Raw genomic sequence first — 25,961 nt, 5'->3', positions numbered from 1 at the left:
GGATAAGAAGGATGGCAAGGTGAACAAAGGTATATGTGATATACATGTTATTAATGTGTACCTTACTAATGCTCGCAGTAGCACCTGGGTATTTGATACTGGTTCTGTTGCTAACATTTGCAACTCGAAACAGGGACTGCGGATTAAGCGAAGATTGGCTAAGGACGAGGTGACGATGCGCGTGGGAAATGGTTCCAAAGTCGATGTGATCGCGGTCGGCACGCTACCTCTACATCTACCTTCGGGATTACTATTAGACCTAAATAATTGTTATTTGGTGCCAGCGTTGAGCATGAACATTATATCTGGATCTTGTTTGATGCGAGACGGTTATTCATTTAAATCAGAGAATAATGGTTGTTCTATTTATATGAGTAAAATCTTTTATGGTCATGCACCCATGAAGAATGGTCTATTCTTATTAAATCTCAATAGTAGTGACACACACATTCATAATGTTGAAGCCAAAAGATGCAGAGTTGATAATGATAGTGCAACTTATTTGTGGCACTGCCGTTTAGGTCATATCAGTGTAAAGCACATGAAGAAACTCCATACTGATGGACTTTTGGAACCACTTGATTATGAATCACTTGGTACTTGCGAACCGTGCCTTATGGGTAAGATGACAAAAACACCGTTCTCCGATACTATGGAGAGAGCAACAGATTTGTTGGAAATCATACATACAGATGTATGTGGTCCGATGAATGTTGAGGCTCGTGGCGGATATCATTATTTTCTCACCTTCACAGATGACATAAGCAGATATGGGTATATCTACTTAATGAAACATAAGTCTAAAACATTTGAAAAGTTCAAAGAATTTCAAAGTGAAGTTGAAAATCATCGTAACAAGAAAATAAAATTCCTATGATCTGATCGTGGAGGAGAATATTCGAGTTACGAGTTTGGTGTACATTTGAAACAATGCGGAATAGTTTCGCAACTCACGCCACCCGGAACACCACAGCGTAATGGTGTGCCCGAACGTCGTAATCGTACTTTGCTTGATATGGTGCGATCTATGATGTCTCTTACTGATTTACCGCTATCTTTTTGGGGTTATGCTTTAGAGACGGCCGCATTCACGTTAAATAGGGCACCATCAAAATCCGTTGATACGACGCCTTATGAACTGTGGTTTGGCAAGAAACCAAAGTTGTCATTTCTGAAAGTTTGGGGCTACGATGCTTATGTGAAAAAACTTCAGCCTGATAAGCTCGAACCCAAATCGGAGAAATGTGTCTTCATAGGATATCCAAAGGAAACTATTGGATACACCTTCTATCACAGATCTGAAGGCAAGACTTTTGTTGCTAAATTCGGAAACTTTCTAGAGAAGGAGTTTCTCTCGAAAGAAGTGAGTGGGAGGAAAGTAGAACTTGATGAGGTAACAGTACCTGCTCCCTTATTGGAAAGTAGTACATCACAGAAACCGGTTTCTGTGACACCTACACCAATTAGTGAGGAAGCTAATGATGATGATCATGAAACTTTAGAAGAAGATACTACTGAACCTCATAGATCAACCAGAGTAAGATCCGCACCAGAGTGGTACGGTAATCCTGTTCTGGAAGTCATGTTACTAGAACATGACAAACCTACGAACTATGAGGAAGCAACGATGAGCCCAGATTCCGCAAAATGGCTTGAAGCCATGAAATCTGAGATGGGATCCATGTATGAGAACAAAGTTTGGACTTTGGTTGACTTGCCCGACGATCGGCAGACCATAGAGAATAAATGGATCTTCAAGAAGAAGAGTGATGCTGACGGTAATGTTACTGTCTGCAGAGCTCGACTTGTTGCGAAAGGTTTTCGACAAGTTCAAGGAGTTGACTACGATGAGACCTTCTCACCCGTAGCGATGCTTAAGGCCGTCCGAATCATGTTAGCAATTGCCGCATTTATGATTATGAAATTTGGCAAATGGATGTCAAAACTGCATTCCTTAATGGATAACTTAAAGAAGAGTTGTATATGATGCAACCAAAAGGTTTTGTAGATCCAAAAGGTGCTAACAAAGTGTGCAAGCTCCAGCGATCCATTTATGGACTGGTGCAAGCCTCTCGGAGTTGGAATATACGCTTTGATAGTGTGATCAAAGCATATGGTTTTGTATAGACTTTTGGAGAGGCCTGTATTTAAAAAAAGTATAGACTTTTGAAGTCATGCTACTAGATCATGATGAACCTACGAACTGTGGAGAAGCGATGGTGAACCCAGATTTCGCAAAATGGCTTGAAGCCATGAAATCTGAGATGGGATCCATGTATGAGAAGAAAGTGTGGACTTTGGTTGACTTGCCAAAAGATCGGCAAGCAATTGAGAATAAATGGATCTTAAAGAAGAAGATTGACGCTGACGGTAATGTTACTGTCTACAAAGCTCGACTTGTCGCAAAAGGTTTTTGACAAGTTCAAGGGATTGACTACGATGAGACCTTCTCACCCGTAGCGATGCTTAAGTCTATCCGAATCATGTTAGCAATTGCCGCATTTTATGATTATGAAATTTGGTAGATGGATGTCAAAACTGCATTCATGAATGGATTTCTGGAAGAAGAGTTGTATATGATGCAGCCGAAAGGTTTTGTCGATCCAAAGGGAGCTAACAAAGTGTGCAAGCTCCAGCGATCCATTTATGGACTGGTGCAAGCCTCTCGGAGTTGGAATAAACGCTTTGATAGTGTGATCAAAGCATTTGGTTTTGTACAGACTTTTGGAGAAGCCTGTATTTACAAGAAAGTGAGTGGGAGCTCTGTAGCATTTCTGATATTATATGTAGATGACATATTACTAATCGGAAATGATATAGAATTTCTGGATAGCATAAAGGGATACTTGAATAAGAGTTTTTCAATGAAAGACCTCGGTGAAGCTGCTTACATATTGGGCATTAAGATCTATAGAGATAGATCAAGACGCTTAATTGGACTTTCACAAAGCACATACCTTGACAAAATTTTGAAGAAGTTCAAAATGGATCAAGCAAAGAAAGGATTCTTGCATGTGTTACAAGGTGTGAAATTGAGTAAGACTCAATGCCCGACCAATGCAGAAGATAGAGAGAAAATGAAATATGTTCCCTATGCTTCAGCCATAGGCTCTATCATGTATGCAATGCTGTGTACCAGACCTGATGTGTGTCTTGCTATAAGTCTAGCAGGGAGGTACCAAAGTAATCCAGGAGTGGATCACTGGCCAGTGGTCAAGAACATCCTGAAATACCTGAAAAGGACTAAGGATATGTTTCTCATATATGGAGGTGACAAAGAGCTCATCATAAATGGTTACGTTGATGCAAGCTTTGACACTGATCTGGATGATTCTAAATCACAAACCGGATACGTATTTACATTAAACGGTGGAGCTATCAGTTGGTGCAGTTCTAAACAAAGCGTTGTGGCGGGCTCTACATGTGAAGCGGAGTACATAGCTGCTTCGGAAGCAGCAAACGAAGGAGTCTGGATGAAGGAGTTCATATCCGATCTAGGTGTCATACCTAGTGCATCGGGTCCAATGAAAATCTTTTGTGACAATACTGGTGCAATTGCCTTGGCAAAGGAATCCAGATTTCACAAGAGAACCAAGCACATCAAGAGACGCTTCAATTCCATCCGGGATCTAGTCCAGGTGGGAGACATAGAGATTTACAAGATACACACGGATCTGAATGTAGCAGACCCATTGACTAAGCCTCTTCCACGAGCAAAACATGATCAGCACCAATGCTCCATGGGTGTTAGAATCATTACTGTGTAATCTAGATTATTGACTCTAGTGCAAGTGGGAGACTGAAGGAAATATGCCCTAGAGGCAATAATAAAGTTATTATTTTATTTCCTTATATCATGATAAATGTTTATTGTTCATGCTAGAATTGTATTATCCGGAAACATAATACTTGTGTGAATACATAGACAAACTAAACTTCACTAGTATGCCTCTACTTGACTAGCTCGTTAATCAAAGATGGTTATGTTTCCTAACCATAGACATGTGTTGTCATTTGATTAACGGGATCACATTATTAGGAGAATGATGTGATTGACATGACCCATTCCATTAGCTTAGCACCCGATCGTTTAGTATGTTGCTATTGCTTTCTTCATGACTTATACATGTTCCTATGACTATGAGATTATGCAACTCCCGTTTGCCGAAGGAAAACTTTGTGTGCTACCAAACGTCACAACGTAACTGGGTGATTATAAAGGAGCTCTAGAGGTGTCTCCAAAGGTACATGTTGGGTTGGCGTATTTCGAGATTAGGATTTGTCACTCCGATTGTCAGAGAGGTATCTCTGGGCCCTCTCGGTAATGCACATCACATAAGCCTTGCAAGCATTGCAACTAATGAGTTAGTTGTGAGATGATGTATTATGAAACGAGTAAAGAGACTTGCCAGTAACGAGATTGAACTAGGTATTGAGATACCGATGATCGAATCTCGGGCAAGTAACATACCGATGACAAAGGGAACAAAGTATGTTGTTATGCGGTTTGACCGATAAAAGATCTTCGTAGAATATGTGGGAGCCAATATGAGCATCCAGGTTCCGCTATTGGTTATTGATCGGAGACATGTCTCGGTCATGTCTACATTGTTCTCGAACCCGTAGGGTCCGCACACTTAACGTTACGATGACAGTTTCATTATGAGTTTTATATATTTTGATGTACCGAAGTTAGTTCGAAGTCCTGGATGTGATCACAGACATGACGAGGAGTCTCAAAATGGTCGAGACATAAAGATTTATATATGGAAGCCTATGTTTGGACATCGGAAGTGTTCCGGGTGAAATCGGCATTTTACTGGAATACCGGGAGGTTACCGGAACCCCCCCGGTAACCTAATGGGCCTTAATGGGCCTAGTGGAGGAAGAGGAGAGGAGGCCTAGGGGATGCCGCGCGCCCCTCCCCCCAAGTCCGAATTGGACAAGGAGGGGGCGGCGCCCCCCCTTTCCTTTCTTCCCTCTCTTCCTTCTTCCCCAAGTCCTAATCCAACTAGGGAAAGGGGGGAGTCCTACTCCCGGTAGGAGTAGGACTCCTCCTGCGCGCCTCCTTCTAGGGCTGGCCGCACCCCCCCTTGGCTCCTTTATATACGGGGGCAGGGGGCACCCCTAGACACACAAGTTGTTCTCTAAGATCGTTCTCTTAGCCGTGTGCGGTGCCCCCTTCCACCATAGTCCTCGATAATATTGTAGTGGTGCTTAGGTGAAGCCCTGCGATAGTAGAACATCAAGATCGTCACCACGCCGTCGTGCTGATGGAACTCTTCCCCGACACTTTGCTGGATCGGAGTCCGGGGATCGTCATCGAGCTGAACGTGTGCTAGAACTCGGAGGTGCCGTAGTTTCGGTGCTTGATCGGTCGGGCCATGAAGACGTACGACTACATCAACCGCGTTGTCATAACACTTCCGTTGTCGGTCTACGAGGGTACGTAGATCACACTCTCCCCTCTCGTTGCTATGCATCACTATGATCTTGCGTGTGCGTAGGAAATTTTTGAAATTACTACGTTCCCCAACACATGGAAGTGGACACTTCCGTGATGATAATTTTGGTAATGTCATGGAACACTTCTACGACAACACAGGTATGACTATCTTGATTCTGTCATAAATTTGTCATGGATGTACATGCATGACAAAAAACACGACCTACTGTGACAAACACGTATCATCACGAAAGTGTATTTTTTTGTAGTGGTAACTGAAATGGCGGATTCACCTGCTACATTACAATACCTCGCTCCTTATACGGGAGCAGCCCTGGCTGAGTATTTTATGTACCGCGAACGACATACTTTAATAATTTATGATGATCTCTCCAAACAGGCACAAGCTTATCACCAAATGTCCCTTCTATTAAGAAGACCTCCCGGCCGTGAGGCTTATCCAGGGGATTTTTATTATTTGCAGTCACGCCTTTTAGAAAGAGCCGCTAAATTAAATTCTCTTTTAGGCGAAGGAAGTATGACCGCTTTACCAATAGTTGAGACTCAATCTGGAGACGTTTCCGCCTATATTCCTACTAATGTAATCTCCATTACACATGGACAAATATTCTTATCTGCGGATATATTCAATGCAGGAATTCGACCCGCTATTAATGTGGGTATTTCTGTTTCCATAGTAGGATCCATGGCTCAAATTAAAGCCATGAAACAAGTAGCTGGCAAATCAAAATTGGAACTAGCGCAATTCGCAGAGTTACAAGACTTTGCACAATTCGCCTCTACTCTCGATAAAACAAGTCAGAATCAATTGGCAAGGGGTCGACGATTAAGGGAATTGCTTAAATAATCCCAGGCAAATCCTCTCCCAGTGGAAGAGCATATAGCTACTATTTATACCGGAACAAGAGGATATCTTGATTTGTTAGAAATTGAACAGGTAAATAAATTTCTGGATGAGTTACGTAAACATCTAAAAGATACTAAACCTCAATTCCAAGAAATTATATCTTCTAGCAAGACATTCACCGAGCAAGCGGAAATCCTTTTAAGGAAGATATTCAGGAATAGCTGGAACGGTTTTCTCTTCAGTAACAAATAAATTTTGCATGTCTACTCTTGTTAGTAGAATAGGAATCGTTGAGAAAGCTTTTTCATTTGAATCATGCAAAAAAGTTTTCTTTGTTTTTAGTTTAGTATAGTTATTTAAAGAATAGATAGAAATAAGATTGTGTCCAATAGGATTTGAACCTATACCAAAGGTTTAGAAGACCTCTGTCCTATCCATTAGACAATGGACGCTTTTCTTTCATATTTTATTCTTTCTTTTATTTTTTTGCTTCTTCCGAGAAAAAACTATTAGACCAAAACTCTTTTAGGAAATCAAAAAATCCAGATACAAATGCATGATGTATATATTATATCATGCATATATCATAAAGAAGGAGTATGGAGCCGGTAGTGGGAATCGAACCCGCAACCCCAAGGTTATGAGCCTTATGAGCTACCAAACTGCTCTATACTCTTTAACTAAAGATGGGTAACTAGTGGATAAAAGAGGGTTGGATACGCCCCTCTACCAATATCTATACAAATAGAATGGTCCATTTATACAGAATGGTAAAGAGGGCTCCTCTATGATTATCAATTCCACAAATCCATACAAATATGAAAGGGTATTTTGTCCTTACCAACTGGATCTTGTTGCACCCGGTAACAAACACTCATAAACCATTTCTCGAAGTACGTGTCCGGATAGCCCAAAATGTCGATAGTTAGCTCTAGGTCTTTCGGTCAAAAAACAACGTCAATGAAGGCGTGTAGGTGCACTATTACGCAGTAGGGATTGCAATTTTTCTCGCATTTTCATTTTTTTCACTCAAACTCAAGGGAGAAACTTTGCTTCTTATCTTTTTTTAAAGATTGACGAATCAAATGATATTTCTGTTCTAATTTCTGCCGCTTCTTCTCCTTCTGAATCAAACTTTTTTTGCCATAATGTGTCGTTGCTATTATTGCCAAGTATACGGTTCTAATCCTAGATGGAAAAATAAATAGAAAAAGAAATTTAAAAAGGCAGATCCTCCCTCTCTATCAAGAGTAATGAACTAGGTGCTGATACAGTACAAAAAAACAAACTAAATTAACCAAACTTGCCTGATGTCGAGGCAATCAAGAAAGCTGCATAAGTGAATATATAACCCACGGAAAAGTGAGCTAATCCAACCAATCTTGCTTGCACAATGGAAAGAGCCACGGGCTTATCTCTCCAGCGAATTAAATTAGCTAAAGGTGTGCGTTCATGAGCCCATGCTAAAGTCTCAATTAATTCGTGCCAATACCCCCGCCAAGAAATTAAGAACATAAATCCAGTAGCCCAAACAAGATGTCCAAATAAGAACATCCACGCCCATACCGATAAACTATTCATCCCAAAAGGATTATATCCATTGATAAGTTGTGAAGAGTTTAACCATAGGTAATCTCTGAACCATCCCATCAAATAAGTGGAGGATTCATTAAATTGTGAAACGTTGCCCTGCCATAATGTGATATGTTTCCAATGCCAATAAAAAGTAACCCACCCAATGGTATTTAACATCCAGAAAACTGACAAATAAAATGTGTCCCAAACAGAAATATCACAAGTACCGTTGTGCCCTTGGCCGTCACAAGGAAAACTATTTCCAAAATCCTTTTTATCTGGCATTAATTTGGAACCGCGTGCATCTAAAGCACCCTTTACTAAAATCAATGTAGTTGTATGCAAACCTAGAGCAATAGCATGATGAACCAAGAAATCCCCAGGTCCTATTGTTAAGAAAAGCGAATTACTATTCTCATTAACAGCATTCAACCATCCGGGCAACCATAGGCTTCGACCCGCAATGAAAGCGGGCCCATTCGTTGAAGATAAGAGTATATCAAACCCATATGTCGTCTTGCCATGAGCAGATTGCATCCATTGGGCAAATATAGGTTCGATCAAGATTTGCTTTTTTGGAGTACCAAAAGCAAGCATGACGTCATTATGAACATAAAGGCCCAAGGTATGGAATCCTAGAAAGAGGCTAGCCCAACTTAAATGAGATATGCTAGCTTCTTTATGGTCTAACATTCTTGCCAATACATTATCCTCATTCTGTTCCAGATTGTAATCCCTAATGAAAAAATAGCTCCATGAGCAAAAGCCCCTGTCATGATGAACCCTGCAATATATTGGTGATGTGTATATAAAGCAGCTTGAGTAGTAAAGTCTTGTGCTATGAATGCATAAGGAGGTAAAGAGTACATATGTTGAGCTACTAAGGAAGTAATAACCCCTAAAGAAGCTAGAGCAAGACCTAACTGAAAATGAATCGAATTGTTGATTGTGTCATAGCACGCCCTAATCGACCCCCCGGAGGAGTATGCCTTCTAAAAGATCTTTAATACTGTGCCCAATTCCGAAGTTAGTTCGATACATGTGACCAGCAATGAGAAAAATAAATGCAATAGCTAAATGATGGTGAGCCATATCGGTCAGCCACAAACTTTGTGTTTGTGGATGGAATCCCCCAAGAAGAGTTAGAATGGCAGTTCCCGCTCCTTAAGCGGTACCAAATAAATGATTACTCGAATCAGGGTTTTAGGCATAAAGATTCCATTGAACCATCAAAAGGGGTCCCAACCCCTGGGGATAGGGTAATACATCTAAGAAATTATTCCATCGAACGTACTCCCCCTGGATGCGGGAATAGCAACATGAACTAAATGTCATGTCCAAGCGAAAGAACTTACCCCGAAAAGTCCTGACAAATGATGATTGAGACGACATTCCGTGTTTTTAAACCATGAAAGGCTTGGTTTCCATTTGGGTTGTAGATGTAACCAACCCGCTATTAAGGACAACGTAGAAAGAAATAATAGAAAAAGAGCTCCAGTATAAAGATCCTCATTGGTGTGTAATCCTATTGTATACCACCACTGATAAACTCTAGAATAAGCAATATTCACTGGACCAGCAGCACCTCCTCGAGTAAAGGCTTCCACAGCAGGTTGACCATAATGAGGATCCCAAATCGCATGAGCAATAGGTCTTACATGTAAAGGATCTTGTATCCATGATTCAAAATTTCCTTGCCAAGCTACATGAAACAGATTTCCGGACGCCCATAGAAAGATTATTGCTAATTGCCCAAAGTGAGAAGCAAAAATGTTCTGATAAAGACGTTCTTTAGTAATATCATCATGACTTTCGAAATCATGTGCGGTAGCAATACCAAACCAAATACGACGAGTAGTGGGGTCCTGAGCTCAGCCTTGGCTAAACCTGGGAAATCTTAATTCCATAATGCCTTTCAAATCCTCCTAGCCACTATCCTACTGCAATAATTCTCACTGAGAAGAATGCCCATGTCGTGGCAATTCCATCCAAAAGGTAATGGGTTACTCCTACAACGCGTCCTTGTATAATGCTCAAGGCTCTAGGCTGAGTAGTAGGAGCAACTTTTAATTTGTTATGAGCCCAAATGATAGATTCAATGAGTTCTTTCCAATAACCACGGTCGCTGAATAAAAACATTAAACTGAAGGCCCAAACAATATGAGCACCTAAGAAAAAGAGACCATATGCAGATAATGAAGAACCATAAGACTGAATGACTTGCGATGCTTGTGCCCACAAGAAATCTCGAAGCCACCCATTAATCGTAATGGAACTCTGTGCAAAGTTTCCCCCTGTAATATGAGTTACCACCCCTTGATCACTTATAGTACCCCAAACATCTGATTGCATTTTCCAACTGAAATGGAAAATGACTACCGAAATTGCATTGTACATCCAGAATAAACCTAAGAAAACATGATCCCAGGCGGATACTTGACATGTTCCCCCTCGGCCAGGCCCATCGCAAGGAAAGCGAAAACCTAGATTTGCTTTATCGGGTATCAAACGGGAACTCCGGGCAAATAAAACACCTTTCAAAAGTATTAATACAGTCACATGTATGGTAAATGCATGAATGTGTTGACTAAAAAATCTGCGGTTCCTAATGGAATAGGTAACAAAGCCACTTTGCCACCTACTGCTACTAACTCGCCGCCTCCCCACGTTAAGCTAGTACTTGTTGTTGCACCATGAGCTGTTACGCCAGGTGCAGTAGCATGGATATTTTGTACCCATTGAGCAAAGATAGGTTGTAATTGTATGGCAGTATCCGAAAACATATCTTGTGGATGGCCTAAAGCACTCATGGTATCATTATGAATGTACAAGCCAAAACTGTGAAAACCTAGAAATATATATACCTAGTTAAGGTGGGATATGATTGCATCGCGGTGTCTAAGGACGCGATCTAATAGATCGTTGTCTCGAGTAGTTGGATCATAGTCTCTTACCATAAAAATTGCTGCATGTGCAGCAGCACCGACTATTAGAAATCCGCCAATCCACATGTGGTCTGTGAACAAGGAAAGTTGTGTACCATAGTCAGTAGCTAGGTATGGATAGGGAGGCATAGAATACATATGATGAGCTACAACAATGGTTGTAGAGCCTAGCATAGCTAGGTTAAGAGATAATTGAGCATGCCATGACGTTGTTAATATTTAATAAAGACCCTTATGGCCTTGTCTTGTAAATGGGCCCTTGTGAGCCTCCAAAATATCTTTAAGTTCATGGCCAATACCCCAATTGGTCCTATACATATGACATGCGATTAGGAAAAGAATAGTAATAGCTAAATGATGGTGCGCAATATCGGTCAGACAGACACCACCGGTTACTGGATCTAGTCCTCCGCAAAAAGTCAGAGATTCTGCGTATTTGGACCAATTTCAAGTGAAAAAAGGGGTTGCTCCTTCGGCAAAACTAGGATAAAGTTGAGCCAAAAGGTCCCGATTCAAGATAAATTCATGAGGAAGTGGTATCTCTTTAGGATCCACCCCAGCGTCATGAAATTGGTTAATTGGTAAAGATACATGAATTTGGTGCCCCGCCCAAGAAAGGGACACAAGTCCTAATAATCCCGCTAAGTGGTGATTCAACATGGATTCTACGTCTTGGAACCAGGCCAATTTGGGAGCGGCTTTGTGATAATGGAACCAACCAGCAAAAAGCATTAACGTTGCAAAAATCAATGCACCAATTGAAGTACAATAGAGTTGTAATTCACTAGTTATTCCAGATGCTCGCCAAAGCTGAGAAAAACCAAAGGTTATTTGGATTCCTTAGAAACCCCCTCCTACATCACCATTCAATATTTCTTGCCCCACTATAGGCCAAACTACCTTAGCACTGGGTCCAATGTGAGTAGGATCACTTAGCCATGCTTCATAATTGGAAAAACGGGCGCCATGAAAGTACATGCCACTCAACCAAAGAAAGATAATGGAAAGTTGCCCGAAATGAGCACTAAAGACTTTTCGAGAAATTTCTCCAAATCCCCAGTATGACTATCAAAATCGTGAGCATCAGCATGTAGGTTCCAGATCCAAGAGGTAGTATCAGGGCCCTTAGATAGTGTTCTTGAGAAATGGCCGGGTCTGTCCCATTCCTCAAAAGATGTTTTTACAGGATCCCTATCCACAACAATTTTTACTTCTGGTTCCGGCGAACGAATAATCATTAAGTCCTCCTCTTTCCGGACAAGACATAGAAAGAGATTCGCCAACTGTCTTTCTAGTGAATCTTTGAAAGATATATATTTTGAAAGATAGATTTCGAAAGATAGATATTGTGATTAGTTCTTTTCTTTACTATCTACCATCCTTCTATTTTTTAGTTATTCACTGGAGCAATTATATATTGAAGTCAATCCGAGGCAAGAGTTTGGGTCATTATGACATAAAGATTAGGTGCCTAACAGACATTGTTTATCTTGAAAAACAAATATTTCTCGATGTAAGAAAAAAATCTTTTTTATTTTTAATTTCAGAAACTAGTGTATTTTTTTTGAGGGCATAAGCTCCTATCTATATCTACTTTGCTTGAGCATAATATAGGGTTTTTTATTTGATTCTAAATTCCAAGATAACTCATTAGAATTATTAATAAGATGGTCATAATATATTAGCAATATTTAGATTGCCCACTCTTTTATTCACTTTATTACTTCTATTCTAGACCCTATCCCTATGGTTTACTCTTATGAAATATCATATAAAATAGAAGGTATAAGAAATGGATATAATGAAATTCTTGATTCGATCTTACGACCTAATTTATTAGATTAATGGATCAACAACCAATCCACCCATTTTATGAAAAAGAAGGAGCATGGTCTTATTCAAATTCAAAGCGCTTCGTAATCTTCAACCAGTTCTGTGCTTCAATATAATTTCCCGGAGTAAGCGCTATAGCTTGTTTCCAATATTCAGCAGCTTGATCAAACCAAGCTTCCGTAATTTCCCAATCACCCTGTAGAATGGCCTATTCTCCTCGGTCGGAATAGGAAGTTCCTTCCCTTAGAACCGTACTTGAGAGTTTCCTACCTCATACAGCTCAGAAATTGCTATCTGAATTTCCCCTATCTTAACTGAATTCGATATCAAAAATTGATCCAATTTCTTCTTGGTTTAAGCAGAAGAAATAAATTGCCTAAGTTTCAAACCCTAATTTTTTTATCAATAATCAGTTTGTTTTTTCCCGCCTTCAGAAGAATGAAGTATAGATAGATATAGAGGCTTCATTCAAATTTTCTGAAAGGTAACTATCCCGGTTTGATATATGAAATGTCTATAGAATCCTTGAAAAAGACTTTTTCCCATAAGAAAGAAAAAGGAACTATCTTTGGGATCTGATACTACACCGCTGCTTAATCCCTTAGTGGATCGGCTCTATTACATAAGCGGATTCCTAAATTTTGCCCCATATCATGGGATAAGTAAGCAGTTTTTTTAGTTTTATCGACCCAGTCGCTCACTAATTGATCTTTACGGTGCTTTCTCTATCAATTTGAGAAACTTTATCCATAGAGTAGTAGTATAGGCCATACTTTCTTCGTTTTTTGATTCTCGTGAAGTGTCCTTCCTTCCTACAACTGATAGGGAAAATCGTTGTTTTTACGATCCCTATGTAGAAAGCCCTTTTTCTAGTATTTACTAGAAAATTTGATCCTCTTTTTTTCCTATAGTGGAGATAGTCGCACGTAATGACAGATCACGGCCATATTATTAATAGCTAGCGGTAAGAAGGGGTCCCGTTCTATTGCCCGTAAATAATATTCCAAAGCCTTTATATGCTCTCCATTGCTTGTGTGTATAAAGCCTATGTTATAGAGTACATAAATTTGATCATAGGGATCGATTTCTAGTCGTGTAGCTTCATAATAATTTTGCAAAGCTTCCGCATAATTTCCTTCGGATTGAGCCAACATCCGTTACGGTCGTTCATTCTATTCAAAAAATCTCCGTTCCAAAATTGTACATGAGGTTTTCATCCCATACGGCTCCTCCCTTCTGTACATAATAGTACTAAGCGAAATAATCTATAGCATCAAAATAGAATTAGTCCCGTCTCATTATGAACCAAAAGGGGCTGGTATTTTTCCAAGAAATCTCTAGCCAACCTTCCCACAAGAGGTTTTTCTTAACACCAATGAATTCTTTTAATGCTAGAGGAAAACGATAGCTCCAATAATTTCTTTGTTCTCAACGCCTCCTATTTAGAGGAATTAGCTACTTCAACGATCTTTGATGGTTATAGGGGTATCCAAAGTACAAACCTGATGGTTGTTTGTTATCCCAGCCATTCTTCCCAGCCCTGATACCGATCAGGAAAGGGGTAATTTCTAACAAAGTTTTTCTCTTTTTGATTCCTATTTCTAGGTGTAGTGCTTTTCTCCCCTATGCTGCCTATGAATACTAATAGAGTAGGATTGGCCTGTAATCCATACCATACCATATCCTGTAGGTGTAACCTTTCGCTCAATACTCAAATCTACAATTGAAGTATCTGAAGCCGCATCAATCGAGGATACACGACGAAAGGAATTGTTAGTTTGCGTCACCTTCCCGAAGCATGGGTTTGTTTGGTTTACAAATTTGGTTCTCTCTATGCCAACCCCCTCTCTTTTTCGTAAGACTGAGATATAGGTAGGGCTAAAAAAAGCAAAAAAAGAGTCAAATCGCACCATCTCTATAATAAGTAAATGCCTTTTTTCTCCTGAGGTTGTCGGAATTATTCGCAATAAAATATTGGCTACAATTGAGGAGGTCTTATCAATGAAATTTCCATTTACACAGGATCTAGGCATAATTCCCAACCCATTCTATATAGAATTGTTTTAATTTCTTCACAAAATAACATAAAAACAAACACATTCGATTCTTATAATTATAAATAGATTGATCCATATGCTCTACTCTAAATCCATATGTTTAAATGGATAAGAAGAGATATGAAATATTTGACTAAGACTGGATTTCATTCTGCTTTCCTATTTCTGAACAACAACTTATGTTAAACTATTTTGTGTTTTCAAAGTTATTAATTGTCTCATACCCTATTTTTGATTTCGATAGTATGGTGTAGCGTATATTATGCAAACGGAATTCTAAGGTTTCTTTATTTTATTATGCAATAAGAAGATTTCTTCCATTTTATTTTTCTTTAGTTGCGGGAAAACCCAAATTAAAACTTTTATTTTATAGCGAGTGCAATTTCTAATAAAAAATCATGTATCCTTCCACTTAGATCAAAAGGAATTTTTCCAATAGAACTATGGAACCCCCGAGTGGTTGCGGTTGTACCTGTACTGCAGGAATAAGAAAACTCGCCATCCACTCAGTTTATTCGCCATAATAAGTTATGTAGGAGAGATGGCCGAGTGGTTCAAGGCGTAGCATTGGAACTGCTATATAGACTTTTGTTTACCGAGGGTTCGAATCCCTCTCTTTCCGTTTTTCTTAATTCATCAACGTTAAGGATCACAATGTATCAAATCAAATAACAATATTTTCCACCAATAATATAATATCTTATATTATATTATTTTGATTTAATAGAAATTAGAAATTCTCTATAGCAAATTACCGTGGTATGTAAAATACACATAGAGGAAAAAAGGAAAAAAAGGATCCTAATCCTAGGGTTAATCAATTTTAGCTAGTTGATGGGAAAATACAAATTAATGGTAATGGTCTTAGGGCGATTTAGTTCGGGGAAAGGGGAAGGGGAAGAAAAATCTATGAACCTTTCCTTTTATCGTTAAGTTCAAGTCTGACGAGAGTAATATTCTACAACTAACAACTCATTTATTTTGAGACCGACCCACTTCCTATCTAGGATTTTATTTACTAGTCCTTTATATTCCAACGTGTCAATCGCCAAATGCTTTGGCAATTTCCCCGGGTCCGATGAAGTAATATAATTTTGAACCAGACCTTTTTATCTTTGGTTATCTTTCGTAGTAATAATATCTCGGGGTTTGCAACGAAAACATGGTATATTGACTATATGAACATTAATTAAAATATGTCTATGGTTGACTAATTGGCGGGCCCCGGGAATGGTTGAAGCCATACCCAATCGAAAAAGGATATTATCCAAACGCATTGCAAGTAATTGTAGTAAAACCTGGCCTGTTGACCTTTTTTCTTTTCCAGCGATATGTAAATATCTAAGTACTGTCAGACCATAATGAAAACGCAATTTCTGTTTTTCTTGAAGACGAATACGATATTGCTCCTTTTCCCCACAATTGAATTTTTTTTAAGATTACTTTCGGATTTAGGTGTTTTTCTAGTGAGTCCTGGTAAAGCTCCCAGATGGCGTATTTTTTTAAACGAGGTCCTTGATAACGGGACATGAAGACTCCTTTTTTTATTTTATTGAAATTTCATTTTACACAATTAATTTCATTGTATTTACATTACAGAATACATCGAAATTAAAACCGAATTAGACTACAGGATAAATAGAGTAAAATCAACAGAGTAAAATCAACTAAATAGAGTCGAACTAAACTGCTAGACGACGTTGAGTGATGAACTCAATGATTAAAAAAACTAAGAGATGGATGCAATTACACAAGGAATCCTGGTCTCAAAGAAGAGGGGAATGGGGATATGGCGAAATCAGTAGATGCTACGGACTTGATTGTATTGAGCCTTGGTATGGAAACCTGCTAAGTGGTAACTTCAAAATTCAGAGAAACCCTGGAATTAAAAAAGGGCAATCCTGAGCCAAATCCGTGTTTTGAGAAAACAAGGGGTTCTCGAACTAGAATACAAAGGAAAAGGATAGGTGCAGAGACTCAATGGAAGCTGTTCTAACGAATTGAGTTATTACGTTGTGTTGTTAGTGGAATTCCTTCTAATTCTAAATTAGAGAAAGAGGGCTTTTATACCTTATACATTTAATAAACATGTATAGATACTGACATAGCAAACGATTAATCACAGAACTCATATTATATTTGTGACGCCTGGGTAATTAAGCTACAGTAAACCTTTGTTAATGGTGCCATGTCATTGCAACTAGTTTGCTAAAGCTCACTTAATCCAAACCAAGTTTAAATTCAAAATTGAAAATAAAGTCAAAATAGAATTTCTTCAAATTGCAAAACTAAAATGTTGGGGATGTTGTCAATATTCACTAGGGAATTGTCATGTAGAAACAAACAGACTTAGACTCACAGATAAATTCCTAGGAAAATAATAAAGGGTCCAGCAGCAATTATTTTGGCCTTTTCAAATAAACCAATATTTAAGCCTTTCAAAATAATCCGAAGATTTGTGGGTGGTCCCTAAACACTATGATTGAATTAGGTGCTAAATTCCATTTATTACAAAAGTCATTTGGTACTAAACTAAAATGCTAAACAGTGGCAAAATAGAAAACAGAAGATATAAAAGAAAATTAAAGAAAGAAAAGAGAGGTGGACCTAAAGTACTGCTCTCTTTGGCCCACCTAACTAATGGCCGGCCCAGCCTTCCTTCCCCCATCTCTGTTGTCTTCTCCCTCCCCTTCTGTGGCAGCATGCCCGAGCCCGCGCACGCGATGCGCCGTGGGATGGACGACACGGCGTCGTCCCCCTATAGCGCCGACAGCTACAAGGCCTCCCGCACCTCCACCACGAACCCTAGTCCGCCCATACTCTTCCCCCTTGTCTCACCCCCTTCGATTTGAGCTCACCCGTGAGGACCAGTGCGTGTCGCCGTCGCTCACATGACCACCGGCTTCCCCTCGCCGCGCCTCGGTGCTCAGGAGGGCCACCGTCGTTCGCTACGCCTTCTACATCACCAGATTGGAGCCGGGACGCCCCCGTCTTCGTCTCTCACATCTTCTTCCTCATTTGCGGCTGACGCGCGCCATCGCCCGATCCAGACACTCCGGTCCACCCCGACCCTCGACAAGCTCGCCATCCACCCCCTCGCGGTGAGCTTTGCCGTCCGTTCCCCTCTTTTCCCCGTCGAATCGGACGTCGTAGACACCCGCGCCTCCAGTTCGGCGTGTTGAAGGCCGCGGTCCTGTTCCCGTGCCCGCGCCAATCCCGCTGCCGTCCTTGACCTTGTGGTCCGCGTCTGCGCGCTCCCGCCTCTGGCCGCCGCCGCCGTCGTGCGCGCCCTGCGCACCCCTTGCCACGCTCACCCGCGTGAGGCCGCCTATCCCTGCCTGCTGGTCACCAGCGCCCGTGCTGTGGCCTCCCCGCCCGCGCAACCCCTCTCACCGGCGCTGCTGCTCCACACCCTACCGCGCGGCTCACCTGCGCTACCGCTCCACTCCCCCTTGCTCCCCGCTCCGCTCCGCTGCACCTGCTCGCCGACCACCGCTGCCCCGCGTCCCCGCGCCTCCACTTGCCGCGGCGGCTGCCGCTCCGGCCGCCTGGCCAGCGCCGTGGCCCCCGGCGCCCCGCAGCCCTCTGCCGGGTTCGGCAACGCCCAGACGCCTGCTGCCCGTTTCGCCCAGCACCTGCAAACCCCCTGGGCCACTTACATGCAGGCCCAAGTTCCCTGACCTTCAAAAAAAGATTAAACCAATATATAATAAAAAATATATTAAATAAATAATTAGATTAATTAATTAACTTAGTTAATTATGTTTACTTAACCTAATTAGCTAGTGTTAATTAATTAAAACCTAATTAGATTAAACAGTCTATGACAAACGGGCCCCATTTGTCAGTTTGACCAGTCGACGGTCACAGTTGACTGCTGACGTCATGATGACGTCAGCAACACTATTCTAGATAATGTTGATTTAAAATAATTAAATAATCCTAAAAATGATTTAAATCTTTTAAAATTAATATAAAATAAACCGTAGCTCAGATGGAAAAACTGTGTACATGAAAGTTGCTCAGAACGACGAGACGAATCCAGATACGCAGCTCGTTCGTCCGCCATGCATCCCTAGCATAGCAAACACACAACTTTCCCCTCCGATTCATCCGTCTGAAAACGCGAAACACCGGGGATACTTTCCCGGATGTTTCCCCCTTCGCCGGTATCGCCTCCTACTACGTTAGGGCACATCTAGCACCGCTCATTGTCATGGCATGCATCGTTATTCATCTGTTTGCATTGTATTCATTGTTTCTTCCCCTCTTCTCTCTGGTAGATTACGAGACTGACGCCGCTGCTGGTGCCCCGATCAACTATGTTGTTGACGACCCCTACTTGCTAGAGCAACCAGGCAAGCCCCCCTTTGATCAACCCGATATCGCCTATTCTTCTCTCTACTGCTTGCATTAGAGTAGTGTAGCTTGTTACTGCTTTCCGTTAATCCTATCCTGATGCATAGCCTGTCTTTGCTACTACTGTTGTTACCTTTACCTGCAATCCTAATTGCTTAGTATATGATGCTAGTTTTCCATCAATGGCCCTTCATTCATGTCCGTCTGCCATGCTATACTATCGGGCCGTGATCACTTGGGAGGTGATCACGGGTATATATACTATACATATTACACGTGATACATGTTGTGACTAAAGTCGGGTCGGCTCGGTGAGTACCCACAAGTGATTCAGAAATGGGGGTGAAGGGGTAGGTGGTTCCATCCAGGTAGTGGTGCGCCTGGGTTCCTGACGGTCCCCGACAGTTACTTTGTGGTGGAGCGACAGGGCAGGTTGAGACCACCCAGGAGAGAGGTGGGCCTGGCCCTGGTCGGCGTTCGCGGTTACTTTAAAATAACACGCTTAACGAGATCTTGGTATTTGATCTGAGTCTGGCCACTGGCCTATGAGCACTAACCAACTACGCGAGAACATTTATGGGCACTCGACATCGTGGTATCAGCCGAAGCCTTCGTGACATCAGCGACTGAGCGGCGCGCGCCGAGTTGGACTGGAACGCCTGCTCTTTTATAAGGGAGGCTAGGTCTGCTCACCGGCCGCGTACGCAACGTGCAGGTGTGCAATGGGCGATGGGCCCAGACCCCTTCGCCATAGGATTTAGACTGGCGTGCTGACCTCTCTATTGTGCCTAGGTAGGGCTGCGACGTGTTGATCTTCCGAGGCCAGGCATGACCCTGACAAGTGTGTCCGGACAAAGGGGATCGAGCTGTTGGGAAATGTGGTGCACCCCTGCAGGGAAGTTAATCTATTCGAATAGCTGTGATTTTCGGTAACAAGACGACTTGGAGTTGTACCTTGACCTTATGACAATTAGAACCGGATACTTAATAAAACACATCCTTCCAAGTGCCAGATACAACTTGTGATCGCTCTCTCACAGGGCGACAAGGGGAGGATCATCGGGTAGGATTATGCTATGCGATGTTACTTGGTGAACTTACCATATACTCTCTTCTTCTGCTGCAAGATGGAGGTTACCAGAAGCATAGTCTTCGATGGGACTAGCTATTCCCCTCTTATTCCGGCATTCTGCAGTTCAGTCCACATAAGCTACCCCTTTTCCATTTGATACCAATGCATACATATGTAGTGTAGCTCCTTGCTTGCGAGTACTTTGGATGAGTACTCACGGTTGCTTTGCTCCCCCTTTTCCCCCTTCCTATACCCGATTGCTACGACCAGACATTGGAGTCCAGGAGCAAGACACCATCGTTGACGACGACTCCTACTACTCTGGAGGTGCCTACTACTATGTGCAGGCCGTTGACGACGATCAGGAGTAGTTTAGGAGGATCCCAGGCAGGAGGCCTGCGCCTCTTTCGATTTGTATCCCAGTTTGTGCTAGCCTTCTTAAGGCAAACTTGTTTAACTTATGTCTGTACTCAGATATTGTTGCTTCCGCCGACTCGTCTATGATCGAGCTCTTGTATTCGAGCCCTCGAGGCCCCTGACTTGTAATATGATGCTTGTATGACTTATTTTATATGTAGAGTTGTGTTGGGATATCTTCCCGTGAGTCCCTGATCTTGATCATACACGTTTGCATGTATGATTAGTGTACGATTAAATCGGGGGCGTCACAAGTTGGTATCAGAGCCAACTACCTGTAGGAATCCCCCTTCCACACTACTTGGCTGAAGTCGAGTCTAGTTAGTGAAAATTGTTTTACTAACATGGCTGTGCGGCCCATGAGCCCATGTCGCCATTGGGTGGTATTAGGATCTTTTATTCCTCAACCTATACTCTGGGATTCTGATCTCTCTTCTATTCGGGTTAAATAATTTTAGTAACTCTGACTCTAGGTTCTCGTAATTACTTCCTCCCGGAGAGCCCCTCGCTCCAGATGATTGCTTGGTGCGCCGAAGGATTCCGAAGATACTCTCCGATGTTATCCCGAGAACTTGTTCTCATTGTGTTTGCAATTCCCTTCAACCGTTAACCCCTATAGAAAACTACATGCACTTGCCATTCTTACATTAGTCCCCAGTTGCTCTTGTTATTACAAGATACCCTGCAATACTCGTTGTTGTTCCGGGAACAATTTGTGACTTCTGCCTTGTAGTTCTTTGCCACCTGAATACCCTTACAGATAATTTCTCGCACTTATCAAGTATCCTCTCATCCCCAGTTGATTCATGTATTTCACAAAAGTCTTAGAAATACCATTCGATCCTCGAAAATCCTCAACAACTTATTGCTCTTGAAATTCTTGCTTGCTTGCATTAGGATTAACCTCATAAGTCCGTTAATCTTATTGGCATCCTTAGTCATTATCAATATGAGTTTATTGAATCAATATGTTGCGAATGCTTGCAATCCTTAGTCAGATCCTTCTTTTCATCCTTCTGGCTCAGACGCCATTTTAAACATGAGCTGGATCTCGACCAATCAAATTGCCATCGATTGTGCCTCTAAGGCTATTCAACTTATCCATCCCTAATCAGAGCATTGCTTCTGATCCCTTGTCTTGGAATTCATAATTCCTTTGCATTTGAGCTTTGAGTTAGTCAGTTGTTTCTATAATCTGATCTCCTTGCATTCTTTCTTCCTCTGGTTGAGTACCGATGCTCACATAAGATCCCTTGTGGACCACCAGATCCTTTGCTGGATTTTGTCTGACACCGTCCTTCATATTCATTAAACTTGTGAGCCTTTCATCGGATACCTAATGCCTTTGGTAAATTGTATCCCCTGCTTTTGTCAACCATGCTCTGCTCCTGAGCTTGAGTTATTTGCTCCTGGAGTTGCTGGTATGAGTTCATAAGATGCCCCGATGGGTTAAAACTATGCCTTCCTAACTCTGTGTGGACCCTAAAGATTTCACGGGTCATAATTGTCTAGTATTTTACTAGGTAAAACTTTCGACTACTAATGTCATCTTCGAAAAGCGAGAGGAGAATGGAAGGTTATACATTGAAGAAGTGGGAGTCGACCTTGAACTTTGTGTTCATACCCATGGACACGATGTAGATCCTATCATGGAAGCTTCTTGTAATAATAACTATTCCCTTGGTATAATAACATCTGATATCAGTGAATTGATCCTTTGCAATCGTGCTTCCGACCATGTTCTCCTTTAAATACCATTTCTCGTACAAGTTTAAGCACTTGTCTTATGCAGAGTAATACACCAGTCCAACCTCTACTTTGATTTGTTGTCGAGTATTACCCCTGGTATCTCAAGATTATCACGGAACTGCATAACTTCTTATGAGTTCTTCATCAAGTGCTACATTCTCACCGATTCCAATATTTCACTGGCTCCGAGTTATTAAACACTCAGAGACACCGATAACTGACTCGAGTTTGCACCACGATTAAACAACTCTTGGTAACCTTCATTACTTACGAGTTTGAACTCGATCATGTCATTCCTAGCCTGCTTTGCTATATCCTTGTTGTGCCGATTTTAACTGTGCTACCTGGCCCTTCTTCCCGGAGCAAAAATTTTGACGATGAGCTAAGCTTATGTCGATCTTCCTCGTCTTATCGTTTCACCTTCAATAACAAGCTTGGTTTGGGTATTGTGTCGTAACCTTGGTCCCATTAACCTTTCGCTTCCTTTGATTTGATGCCATCGTTGATCGATTACATCTTCATGAAATCTCTCGACAAATGTGTCATGATCATCGTCAACATTTTGACTCCTTCCAGGATATCAATCGAATTCTTGATGAGAAATACCATCCTTGCCCTTAATGATTTGTTTAATCATCAGTCATTTTATTCCCTTCCGTTCAACACAAAATTGTTCGTGTTTTGTGTTATACCTTGAGTTCATGGCTATCCAGCTTATCTTATGTCCTACCTTGAAGTAATACCATCTTATATATCAAGAATATTGTGAGAACTTCACCACCTCTTAAGAATTCTTGATACAATTGATACCTATCGCCATCTCCCTTCATTTCTTAGTCCCCGTGTTATTCCTAACCGGAATACCAACAAATGGACTGTGATGTGAAGAATTCAGAACTTTTGGGAACCCTATTGCTTGTAAGTTAATGAATGATAGTTACATTCTTTGTGTACTGGATATCAAATCACCCTTCCAACATTGATCTTGCTACCTAAGCCCATATTTCTGGTGCACCTTTCAATCAATGCTTAATTGTGTATGCATTCCTCGAGCATACACCATTATATCATTTGATCTGACAAATGTTATCTCCTTGTTCACATAATTGTGGAAATCCATCTTTTTGGAAATCTTGAGGATTGTCGCTGAGACCATCAGCCACCCCTCATTCTCTCCTTGGCTTAATGACGAATTCTTGTTTCGGAACTCTCTGCCATAGTTCGTTCCCCGAGAGTCTTACGATGTCACCTCGTTAATTTGTTCGCACCTTTTCTTCTCAGGCATCATGAGCCTGAGGTATCCCGACACCAATCAGATCTGAATCTCGGTCAGATATGATGGTTGGAACATATTCCCAAGAGTTATAACACTGGTCTTTTATATGAACCGGTAAGATGTCATGCCTAGCACACCTGGCCGTAGGATCTATTGTTATAGTTCCCTTCTTAGCAAGGTTAGTGATTCTTCCATGAGGAAATCGTAAGACTTATTCTATAAGTTGTTCTTGATGGATCCTTTGTGCATCCAAATTCTGACCATTACTTGATGGCCATGTCAATGCTATCTCGAAGCATACCTGTGGTACTCCGGTTTCAATAATAACATTTGAAGCGCAATGAAAAAAATTCCTTATCAATTATCCAAACACCGTTGTATGGGTAATGCCATGAAATTTCTCTCCCCTCATCTAAAGGGTTTTCTATTTATATCTTGTCATGGATATCATGCTCTGCTTGTCCTTGGGAAGGATATACCCCTGAAATATGTGTTTAAACACATTTTCCTTTCCATTGTTCTGTTTAATCTGATAACCATATTTTCCTTTCTGTTGTTTGGTTTAACCTTTCTTGTGATCTACATGATCTAAGCAGTAATAATTCATTGCTTATGTAAACACCTCGGTGTACAACTCTGTCAGTGAGACCCTGTTTCTACTGTTGATGACTTTCCGGTAACCGCCGATGGACGAGAACTTTACCTATTGGTTCGCCTCGTTCAATGAGCAGGAAAATGGTTCTCATCGTCCCTCTCCCTTGGTACCGATGTTGTTGCCGACATAACCGACAGGCTATTCTCTGGCATGCCTTGCTATCATAACCGTGCAAGATATCGCTGCACCTCCTATTTCTAACCCACAAGGTGGGCCCATAACCCAAAATTCCACAGGATCGAAACCTGACTCTCCTGTACACCCCTGTTGCCAAAGTATTCCTCACGTTTGACCCCATATGTAGTTCAGGTGTCACCTTCCTAAAGATGACCTATTCTAGTATCAGATGCGATACCTATTCCCGCTGCTCTGAACCCCTTTCATGCCTTGATTAAGACATCGAACGGTTGACTAACCGCTTAAAACTTCTTACCGTACCTTCTTGATCGACTCTCAATGCATTTCATTTGACCAATTCGAGAGTTACTTATGTGATCATTCATGGGATAACCCCCAGATGATTTCCCCTGATAGCATTCTATCGTTGTCGGGCTGCCCCTTTCCTATTCGTAAGTACGATGGAGTTCACCAAGAAAGGCTGATGACTTATCCTGATAACCTAAAGCAAAGGAATGGAGACACCAATGGAAGCAGTCAACTTCTTCGAGAAGATCAACCAAGACCGAGAAGATCCATTAGAATTTCGTAACCAAATCCCTCCCCCCTTACTCCCGCTCCCAAATCTCGGGACGAGATTTCTTGTAGTGGGGGAGATTTGTGACGCCTCGGTAATTAAGCTATAGTAAACCTTTGTTAATGGTGCCATGTCATTGCAACTAGTTTGCTAAAGCTCACTTAATCCAAACCAAGTTTAAATTCAAAATTGAAAATAAAGTCAAAATAGAATTTCTTCAAATTGCAAAACTAAAATGTTGGGGATGTTGCCAATATTCACTAGGGAATTGTCATGTAGAAACAAACAGACTTAGACTCACAGATAAATTCCTAGGAAAATAATAAAGGGTCCAGCAGCAATTATTTTGGCCTTTTCAAATAAACCAATATTTAAGCCTTTCAAAATAATCCGAAGATTTGTGGGTGGTCCCTAAACACTATGATTGAATTAGGTGCTAAATTCCATTTATTACAAAAGTCATTTGGTACTAAACTAAAATGCTAACAGTGGCAAAATAGAAAACAGAAGATATAAAAGAAAATTAAAGAAAGAAAAGAGAGGTGGACCTAAAATACTGCTCTCTTTGGCCCACCTAACTAATGGCCGGCCCAGCCTGCCTTCCCCCATCTCTGTCGTCTTCTCCCTCCCCTTCTGTGGCAGCATGCCCGAGCCCGCGCACACGATGCGCCCTGGGATGGACGACACGACGTCGTCCCCCTGTAGCGCCGACGGCTACAAGGCCGCCCACGCCTCCTCCATGAACCATAGTCCGCCCATACTCCTCCCCCTTGTCTCACCCCCTTCGATTTGAGCTCACCCGTGAGGACTAGTGCGTGTCATCGTCGCTCACATGACCACCGGCTTCCCCTCGCAGCGCCTCGGTGCTCAGGAGAGCCACCATCGTTCACTACGCCCTATACATCACCAGATTGGAGCCGGGACGCCCCCATCTTCGTCTCTCGCATCTTATTCCTCATTTGCGGCTGACGCGCGCCATCGCCATCGAGACACTTCGATCCACCCCGACCCTCGA

The 25,961-nt window shown here is 41.6% G+C and overlaps 1 non-coding gene and 3 pseudogenes across 1 annotated transcript; 2 read left to right on the top strand and 2 right to left on the bottom strand.

The window, feature by feature from the left end:
• Positions 1–6,692, top strand: part of LOC123081997 (ATP synthase subunit alpha, chloroplastic-like) — a 37,916-nt pseudogene extending 31,224 nt beyond the window's left edge.
• Positions 6,693–7,148: 456 nt separating this feature from the next.
• LOC123081996 (photosystem I P700 chlorophyll a apoprotein A2-like) lies at positions 7,149–9,796 on the bottom strand (annotated as a pseudogene).
• Positions 9,797–12,638: 2,842 nt separating this feature from the next.
• Positions 12,639–14,700, bottom strand: LOC123081995 (photosystem I assembly protein Ycf3-like; annotated as a pseudogene).
• A 559-nt stretch (positions 14,701–15,259) lies between these two features.
• TRNAS-GGA (transfer RNA serine (anticodon GGA)) lies at positions 15,260–15,346 on the top strand. Its single transcript has one exon. It is a non-coding gene; the product is annotated as a tRNA-Ser (tRNA).
• Positions 15,347–25,961: the final 10,615 nt, after the last annotated feature.

The sequence above is a fragment of the Triticum aestivum genome, chromosome 4A (assembly GCF_018294505.1).
Source record: "Triticum aestivum cultivar Chinese Spring chromosome 4A, IWGSC CS RefSeq v2.1, whole genome shotgun sequence".
Lineage (NCBI taxonomy): Eukaryota > Viridiplantae > Streptophyta > Magnoliopsida > Poales > Poaceae > Triticum > Triticum aestivum.
Note: the sequence above shows the minus strand (reverse complement) of the source record. Positions and strands in the feature narration are given on the sequence as shown.